At 62.2% G+C, this 9,501-nt stretch overlaps 1 long non-coding RNA gene across 1 annotated transcript; it reads left to right on the top strand.

The window, feature by feature from the left end:
- Positions 1 to 375: 375 nt before the first annotated feature.
- On the top strand, positions 376 to 9,190 carry LOC120244600. Its single transcript, XR_005531582.1, has 4 exons — positions 376 to 654; positions 982 to 1,109; positions 6,677 to 6,756; positions 8,694 to 9,190. It is a non-coding gene; the product is annotated as an uncharacterized LOC120244600 (long non-coding RNA).
- The last annotated feature ends 311 nt before the right edge of the window (positions 9,191 to 9,501 follow it).

Genomic DNA, 9,501 nt, shown 5'->3' with positions numbered 1-9,501 from the left:
CTGGCCCTTCCTGTGGGCTGCCCATCCTGCCCTGTCCTGTCCTGGGGGGTCAGCAGGAGACCTTGGTCTTGAGAGTCTTGGCCCAAGGCCCAGAGGCCTGGCCCCAGTGGGTCTGCCAGGCTCTGAACCGCAGAGATGGAGCTGGGGCTGGTCCCCCTGCTTCTGGGTCTGGCTCGGCCCGCCCACCCCCCTCCTGACTGCCCTCTCACAGCTCCAGCAGGGGGCGGGCAGGGGAAAGGAAAGGTCCATCTGGTGTCCAGGAGCAAATTGAAAAGGGCTGAGGGAGGGGACAGGGGCTGGGGGCTTGGCTCAGCCAAGGGAAGGTTGGGCGGCCTCCCTGCTTCCCAGGCCGTTCCCATGGGGCCGTCTCCCCGTGCAAGGGAGGGCTTGGGGGGGTTGCCCCGGCTTTGGCCCCTCCCCCGTGGTGCCCTGCGCAGGGCTCGGTGGGTGGGTGTGCGGTGGGCACAGCCCCTGATTTTCTCCTGCTGAGCAACTCCCAGCGACCAGGGTCATTCCTGCTGAGACTTCCCTTGGGGACAGCGTGGGCCACCCTGCAGGCCTGAAGCTCTGGGTGAGATGGGCCAGCCTGCACACCTGGCTGAGAGTGCCCGAGACCTGTGACCGTGTCCTGGCTGAGCCCCGGCTCAGCCTCTGGTGAGCTGAGTCACCAGCCCTCCTTGGCCACTGACCCTGGGTCTCCCCTTCCATTGGCCTCTGGGCGCTCTGGGAATTCCTGGGTGCTGTCCTGCCTCTGCGCCCCCACTTATGTTCCCTCCTGGCAGCTCCCACCCTTCCTCCTCCCCCACTGCCTTCCCCTCCGCCCGCACGCACCCTGCCCTGACGCCCAGTGGGGGCCGTGACCATCCCTGCCCTCCCGCGTCCCCCTTGCCCTCATCCGCCCCCCTTTGCCGCGGCCTCCGTGGGGGTGTGTTTCACCACCGGCTTCTGTAGCTGCTGCCGCTTATGCCTCGCTCCTCCCAGGCTGGTCCAGCTGGGATCCTCGGCAGTGACCCGATCCCGACCCCCAGGAGAAGCCCAGCAGACCTTCGGGGAGCGAGTGAACGAGTGTGGCGTGGCCTCCCTGGAAACTTGGTTCAGGAGAATCCAAGGTATTTCATTCTGCTCTTTTTTTTTTTTTTTTTTGTCTCCTGGCAGCGGTGCTCAGGTGAGGCGAGAGGGCCGCGCGGGCCCGGGGAGGTCTTCCAGCCCCTGGGAAGGCCCCCTCGGGTTTGGCGTCAGATGAGCCCTCCTTCCCCTGGCCACTGGGCCAATCTGTTTCCCTTCCCGGGAGAAGCAGGCCCTCCCGTCAGCGTGCTCCCACAGGGCATTTGCTTCGAGAATGACTGCTTTCCAAACTTCCCTCCACCTCCCTGGACTCCAGCTGGGCTGGGCTGCGCTGGACACCCTGCAGGGGGTGGTGGCTAAGGTCTCACTGGTCTGGTCTTCGAGGGTCCTCAAGAGAGCAGGTGGAGACCTCCCCCCACGAGAGGCCCCGGCTGGTACCCTCCGTGTAGTTCCGGGCAGGAACGGGGCGATGGTGGGGCTCCCGGGGGTTGGGCAGGTTGCGGGGCAGGTAGCGAGCCAGGCCTCAAGAGCTTGTGAGGGTCCCCGGGCCCAGAGGCCTTCTGGGGTTAGAGGCCTGGGGCTCCTGGCCAAGGAGGTGCCGGCCAGGCCACCTGCCGTGTGACCTGGGCACATCCCTCCTCTCCCTCGGGCCTCGTCCACACGGCAAGGAGACTGGGTGGCTAATCTCTGGTGCTTTCCCTGTGTTGTCCCTCCACCACCCCAGAAGGTTCTAGGATGTTTTATAGGACCTGCATGTGGCTTTGGGGCTGGTGAGTCCCCCCACCCCCCACTAGAGAACAGAAGGCAACTGTGGCCTCATGACCTTGTTGCTGGCTCCCGCCTGGCCTCTCCTTTGCTGCCCTGCCCCGGCCACGGCTCTGGGCCCCCACGTTCCGGCCCACCCACCCCTCGGAGCCCGGGCACGGGTGTTCCTGCTGTGAGCCCAGACACAGCTTGCTGGTGCCCGGCCAGGCCCCTCTGGAGGGTGAGCTGGCGCCTGGGAGAGGCCCTGTGTGGGGAGGCCTGCGGCCTTCGTGGGGCTGGAGGGGCTCTGGAGGTGCTGGGCCACTGGCATGCGACGGGCAGACCCTGCTCGGAACCCTGAGGCTGGCTGCGGCCGCCCGAGTCCATCTGCCACATCCATTTCTCACCCTCCCTTGAAAGGTGGGGTGCAAGCAGCCAGCAGAGACACAGACACCCCAGTCCCTTTGCTTCTCTGTGCCTCAACTTTCTCAGCTGAGAGATGAGCCTGATGTCGTGAACGTGTTGTGTGTGCTGGGCAATGCCAGGTGTGTGCACACGTGTGTGCGTGCATGCGTCTGTGCAGGTGCTGGCAGGGAGAGCTCAGAGAGGAGGGGTCCTGCTGAGGCCATGGGAGGGGTGCCAGCTGGTGATGCTTAACCGCAGCCCCGGGCCATTTTAAGCTGCGAGGGTCCTCCTGAGCCCTTTGCTGTTTTGGGGACCCCCCCCAAGCCCTGCTCCACGCCAGGCTCCCATGGTGGTCCTGGGCCCGTGAGTGAGTCAGGCACGCTGTCTGTCCCCCAGGAGCCCCCCAGCCTCGCAGGGCCCTGGGAGGGGTAGACTTGCTCAGGCGGGGCGCGCCCTGGCCCTCTTTCCATGGGTGTGCACAGAACATTCCTCATCTTCCATAGGACCCTCTGGAGCAGGTGAAGGACTCAAAAGGGCAGGAAAGACTGTGTCCGGGCGGCTCTGCCTGCACACACCCCCGGGTCTCCGGCAAGTTACCGGAACTCTCTGTGCCCCATCTCGGTTACCTGTCAGCTGGGCAGAGCTTTCAGCCCCAGCCCGAGGAGCTGTTGTGCACACAGGGTCGTGTGCACACAGGGACACAGCCTAGTGCAGCGACGCTGTGGAAATCACAGTGCCAGGCAGCACTGAGCCCCGGCACGCGGGAGGTGCTGCACACGCGTGTCACAGCTGCTCCCGGGCGCCTTGGGCCCCCACGTCCAGGTGCCTCCCAGCTTGTCCTCTCCTTCCCCCCGGAGGGTCCTGCTGGAACACTACGCGGACGCTGCCAGGTCGTAAGCTGGGGTTTCCTCCCCCTGGAAGCCCATCTCTGTGAAGTCTTCAGGGCCCTGGACACCTCTCTGTTCCTGGTAGTTGTGTTTTGATGGGGCCCTTTAGGTTTTTTTGTTTTTTTAATGTTTTTATTTATTTCTGAGAGAGACAGTGTGAGCAGGGAAGGGTCAGAGAGAGAGGGAGACACAGAATCCGAAACAGGCTCCAGGCTCTGAGCTGTCAGCACAGAGACCGACATGGGGCTCGAACCCACGAACCGTGAGATCATGACCTGAGCCGAAGTCGGACGCCCAACCGACTGAGCCACCCAGGTGCCCTGCTTTGGGTTTGCCCATGGCAGAAACTACATCCAAATGAACTTGAGCTAGGAAGGAATCTACTGGCTCCAAGGGGTGAAAGAGTCCAGGCGAAGCCCCGCCTCCAGGCGCAGCTGCCAGGGCCCTGCCCTCCCCTCCCCCCACTCCGGGGGCTGTGGGCCGCTGTCCCTGGTGCACCCGCTGCATTCTCAGGTGGGGTTTGCTTTGCTCTCAGGTGGCCCGGGGTGGGGGGCTGCAGTGGGTGCAGCTGTGTGTGACTGCTTTCCCTCTGCGAGCGTCTGATCTGGTGTAAGGGGAGGGCAGGGGTCCCATTCCCGCAAGCTTGAAACTCACCTGCACCGCCCGGGTCATGCTGCCCCCGGGCTGTGAGCAGGGGCTGGTGGTGGTGACCGTGCTGCCACCACCAAGAAGGCCCCCTTGCTTCCTCATTCTCCCGCTGCAGAAGCTGGCTTCCCGCTTTGGGGCTCGGTACGCCTGTCCCCTTTTCCTCACTTTCCAAAATGCCTGAATCGGTCCGCGTTTTCTGGTTACCTGTGTCGCCTTCACTGACCGTGGGCTCCCAGAGGGCAGGCTGGGGCTGACTCACCTTGTCTGCCAGGCCTGCACACCATGGGGCCTCCGTTCCCCGAGGGGGTCTGGGGGTGCGTCTCAGAGCAGGCCGTCTTACCTGGTGCGTTAGGGACTGTTGGCCACCTGTTGCCGGAGTGACGCGGGGTGACAGCCACACAGTGATGCGGGCTTGTCTCTCTTGGGCTGTGGGGTTCAGCTGTTTCGGATTCCCTGCTGATATTGCGGGGGCCCCGGCTGGGACCACGGTGGCTCTGCTTGCTCCCCGGCCCCGGCCGGCTTGCCCAGACCTGGTCTCTTGGGGAAGGCAGGGCCACAGAAAGACAGCAGCCCCCGTGCACGAGCTTGTGGGCAGGCGCTGACCAGTGCACATCTGGTCCCATCGCACTGGCTCGGGGAAGCCGTGGGTGAGCACCACGTGGAGCATCGTGGGGCAGAGCCATGCACAGAGCAAGGGACGTGTGTGTGTGTGTGTGTGTGTGTGTGTGTGTGTGTGTGAAGAGCTCTGTGCCCCAGGGACAGAGCAGGATTGGTACCTGGACTTCTGGTGGCAGTTGCATGCCCACCCCAGTGGGCTGTGCCCTTGCTGGACCAGACTCAGAGCTGGGTCTTGAGGGATGGCATGTCCCGGTAGGTACCGACTCGCCTTCCGCCTTGCCCCTCCCCACTCCCAGCCCAGAGTGGGAGGCCAGTCAGCTCCGGGGGCAGCGGGGAGGTCCACCTCCTGTGGCCCACATGGCACTGGGGGCTAGCTGAGGCACTCGACAAGTTCTTAGGGGGACATTCATGCCCTTCCCGGCCTCTGGCCTCACCTGTGAGATGGGGATGGACTTGGCGAGCAGGAAGGGACTTCTAGTTCAGGGCTTGGTGTCAGAGAGAAAGAGATGGAAGAGTCTGGGAGGCAGGCCTAGTCCTTGCCACTAACATTTGCCTCTTTCTGGAAGCTTCTATAGGCTCCCTTTAGTGGGGGTGGTGGGTGCAGGGGTGCAGGAGTTGGGTGTGTGATGGCTTTCTGTGACTCTGATGACTTGTGGTCACCTGTCAGCTGGCCTGCTGGGGAAGCCCTTGAGAAGAGGGGCCGGGCCGGATGGGAGTCCCTCTGGGCCAGGGCCCATGGCCTTGCCTCCCTTCCTTCCTGGGGGTGTTTATCTGAACCGGAGCCTGTTATGGTTGAGCCTTCCAGGGGGAGGGGACGGGGGGAGGGGGAGGCAGAGCCACGGGAGGTTCCTGTGGGACCAGCCTGCACGCCTCCTCCCCTGCTGCCCCGGGCAGCCCCAGTGAAGCCTGCTTCCCGCCCTGAAGGTGACTGAGAGCCAGAACAGCTCCCGGGTGCACTTGACCTTGCTGGGCCCTCCAGGCTTAAGCCCAAGAGTCACTGGGTCTGTGATTCTGGGACGTGGGCTCTAGGAACTCCAGGAACTGTCCCCAAGCCCCAGGCCCGCCACGGGTCCCCGCCGGGGTGACCAGTCAGCAGGCGGCCTCCTTGCAGACCCCAGTGGGAGGGGGAGGGCAAGCCTCGGTGAGACCAGTCAGTCCCGGGGCGCTGTGGTCAGTGGAGCAGGCAGTGACCGGGACGGAGGGGAGGCCAGAGCCGGGGCCGGGGCCCGTCTTGAGACCCCAGGCTGGTGCCGGGGCAGGTGCCGCGGGGCTGCGCAGGGACAGAAGCCGGAAGGAGAAGCGTGTGCACATGTGCGGAGCCGTCCTCCCCAATTTCTTCTCCCCTCCCCCCGCCCCTGCCCTCCCCTCCCTCCCCTCCTCCCCCCTCCCCTTCACACCTGCCCCCTCCCTCTCCCCTCTCCCTCCTCCCCCCTTCCGCCCTCCTTGTGTGTCCCCTTTGCACCCGCCGCCCCCTCCCTCCCTCCTCCACCCTGCAGGTGACCTCCTGTGGCCACAACCACGCTCCCCAGGGCTGGCTCTGGGCAAGCAGACGCTCGCAGCAATGCCTGTGCCCTGCACAGCGTCAGAATTCTGTGACCATCGTGGCCCAGTTGTCACTGAGAGAGGGACAGTCTGGGGGAGGCAGCGTGGTTTGCCCTGCGCGCCCCAGCCGGTGGGTGGGGTCGGTGACCGCCTTGCTCTGGGGAGATGTGAGTGCCCTGCTAAGCAGGCGGGCTCGAGGGGCAGAGGAGCCTCTCTGGGTTTGGGGCTGGAGGTCACAGGCATGTCCTGAGCTCCTGGAGCAGCCCGGCTGCCCGCTGTGCCAGGCTGGATGAGGTCACCTCCCGGGGACCCTGTATGGGGCCCACTGCGGGGGCCATGCCCTCCCCATTGGGCCGCCCCGGGCTCTAGCCTGGCCGCTGGTGGCCTCAGAGGGATTCTCGGGGCACCTCTGTCCTCAAGAAGGGCTCTTCGGAGAGGAAAAAAGAACACATTTCAACACCTCCAGATTCTGAAAATGGATTTCTCCCAGGGAAACAGAGACTCAGAGCATGAGAGAGAGCCAGGAAAGCGGCGGGGGCGGGGCGGGGGAGGGGAGGAGGAGGAGGATCGTGGGAACCGGGGCCAGTCGGAGACCTGGATGCAAATCCTGCCGATCCCCTCCTGGCTGTGTGACCTGGGCACATGGCTTCACCTCTCTGGCCTCAGTTTGTCTCTCTGTTCAATGGGGTAACTCTTCTTGCTTCATAAGGGAGGCCTCAAGGATAGGATGTGGATAAAGCAGTTCTTGGTCTTTGTCCCCTTTTCAGGATGAAAAGCCTCCCGACTCCAGGATGATGATGTATTTCTGAAGGACATCTCAAAGCCCCGGAAGGACCGACAGTGCTGGGTACTTTGGGCCTGACCGTGGAGCCCGAGCCCTTGCCATGTGGCCTCAGTGATCTGCCTTCCCTGGGCTCCAGTTTCCTCTCTGCAAATTGGGAGTGAGGATCTCCACCTTGGAGTTTGCCAGGGGGTCTGCAGAGATGTGGGTGCGGCGCCAGGCACGGCATCTGCTCCTGGGGTGCCCTGAGGGCCCTGGGGTAGGGGCATCTTCCAGATGGAGGCAGGTCCCGGCTGCCCTGGGCATCACCTGGCTTCAGCTCATCCTTCTTTCTCTTGCTGGTCCTCTGGGGCAAGCCCTCCTTGCTGCCTTGTTTGGCTGGCACAACCTTGGGGCTGCCTCCTCCAGGCAGTCTTCCTGGATGCCTGGTCAGATCATCCGGCTTGCTGGCTTCAGCTGCTCCTTGCCATGTAGTCTCTCTGGGGACTTGTTGGCCGCCTCCTCCCAGGCCTCTGCGCCTCTGTCCTTACCTCCTCCTTTCCCTCGTCCAGAGTCATGTTTGCAAAGCTGCTCTTTGTTCAGGATACTGAACGTCAAACCACCTGGCATGGGCTGGTGGGGCCCCCCCGCTTCCCTTTGCAGCTGCATCGCCTGCCCCTGCCCCCCACTGACCTGACATCCCCCCACAGAAACATCGTAGCAGTGACTCTGCTGAGTGCCAGGCACTTCCCAGCACCTGCCTCCTCATGGGCCCATGAGGAGGTGTGAAGGAAGCCATCAGCCTGGACTTGAACCCAGGACTTCTGCCTCCAAGTTTACGGTTATCACGCTGACTCACAATTTCTCCACCCAGGCTCCGTCTGCCAGTTCCACCACCTTCTCCTGGAACTCCTTTCTATCCCAAACCCAAGTTGTTTTACAAGGCTTGGCCCAGACGTTGCCTCCTCCAGGCAGCCTCCTCAGATTGCTCCTCAGATCTCCTGTCTCCTCCCCCTGCCATTCACTGTTGCTTTTTACCCATGACCTTGGCTCACCATGGTCCTGGGAGGGAGGAGAGATTGTGTTCTAGTACTAGTTGCCCCTCAGTATCCATTCTCCTCCCTTCCTAAAGTAAAAGAAACCCTGAATCCGAGCTGGGCATACAGCTGCCAGTTCAAGTTCTCAACGCCCCTGCAGTTGCCTGTAGCTGTTTGGCCAGATCCTTGCCAATGACATGAGAGGGGTGACCTGTGGAGCTGTTGGGTCCCGCCCCAAGAGAAAAGAGAGGTGGCTTCCCTTTTTTCCTTCTCCCTGTACCTACTGCCGGGTGTCAGCCGTGAGGGCAGGAGCCTGAGCAGCCACACTGACTATGGGACGGAAGCTGGGTGTTGAGGCTCACAGAGCAACAAGGAAGAACGAACCTGGGTCACCAGCACATCGGCCGAAACTGCCAGTGCTCAGACTGTGTTACGAATAGGGCAAAGTCCTGCTATCTTGTTAATCTTGTTGGGGGGGCATTTAGTAAAGCAGCCAAAGTATATCCTGATTAGTACCGACCCAGAGGGAGAAGTCGATGAACCATTTGCAGAACGGCTAAGTGATTACCAGCCAGGGGACTGTGTTTCAGAGCACGTGGTGCTCTGGGGTCACAGGAGGGGCGTGTCTCTGGATTTGAGCTGCCACGCTGGAGTGGTGGCTCCCTGCGCAAGCTACGAAAGGGGTCGGTGGCTCTGATGCCTCATCTGTGACATGTGGGCAACAGTCCGCCTCCACGAGGCTCAGATGAGATGATGCACTTGAAGGGCCTGGTTTTGCGGGTACTCCTGTGAGCTGGTCCCCCTCCAGGGCTGGAAAGGTTTTAGTGAGAGCTGAGGGGTCATCCGTCTTCTTGCCTGCCTGTCCCCTCCCCTTCCTATTTTAGGGGCCTCCTCTTCCTCCTCCCTCCTCCCCCTGCATGGCTCTGCCTTTCCCTGGTGCAGGGGGGCTGGTGGGTTTAATGAGCCTCCCCCCCACTTCCCCAACAGCACTCAGCTTCCAACAATGACGACTTCCACCCCGACTTTTCCTGCATTGAATCTGCATCTCAGAATCTTGGGACATGTCTGCAGAACTGAAGCCCGTGTGTCCACCTAGCCCCATCCGCCCCATAGGAAGCAGTCCTGACTTGACCCTTCGGAGGAGGCCCGCCCTCCCAGGAGCCCTCTGCCCACGCCTGGCTGCCCTGTGCTCCACAGGCCATATGTCATCCCTCAGGGACCTCCAGGTGGGAGTAAGGTGCCCCTGAGGCTCGGTCTGGCCCTGCCCCCACCTACGGAGCCCGTACTCTGAGCCTGGGCAGGGAGCACGGAGCTGGGGCTTTGGGGCTCTGGGGGTCGCCCCGGTGGTGCTGAGGGAGTGGCTCTGGGGTCTCACTCCCCACCTCAAGCTGGGCAGCGCTGTTCTCCAAGCTCCTGGAACAAGGCGTCCTTCTCCATATGACACAGAGGGTTTCATGGTTGTACAAAATCAGCAGTTCGCAGTCACCCCCTTTTAAATATTTTTAATTCTGGTAAGTTACGTATAACATGAACGTTTCCATCTTCACCATTAAAAATACTTTTTTAAAATGTTTATTTGTTTTGAGAGAGAGAGAGAGCAAGCAGGGGAGGGATAGAGAGAGAGAGGGGGAGGGAGAGAATCCCAAGCAGGCTCTGTGCTGTCAGCACAGAGCTCAATGGGGGGCTCAAACTCACAAACTGTAAGATCACCTCCTGAGCTGAAACCAAGAGCCAGGTGCTTAACCCACTGAGCCACCCAGGCGCCCCCCTCATCACCATTTTTAAGTAAAGTCAC

This window comes from Hyaena hyaena, unplaced genomic scaffold (assembly GCF_003009895.1).
Source record: "Hyaena hyaena isolate Hyena2069 unplaced genomic scaffold, ASM300989v1 scaffold_386, whole genome shotgun sequence".
Lineage (NCBI taxonomy): Eukaryota > Metazoa > Chordata > Mammalia > Carnivora > Hyaenidae > Hyaena > Hyaena hyaena.
This window is presented reverse-complemented; position numbering and strand designations above follow the sequence as displayed.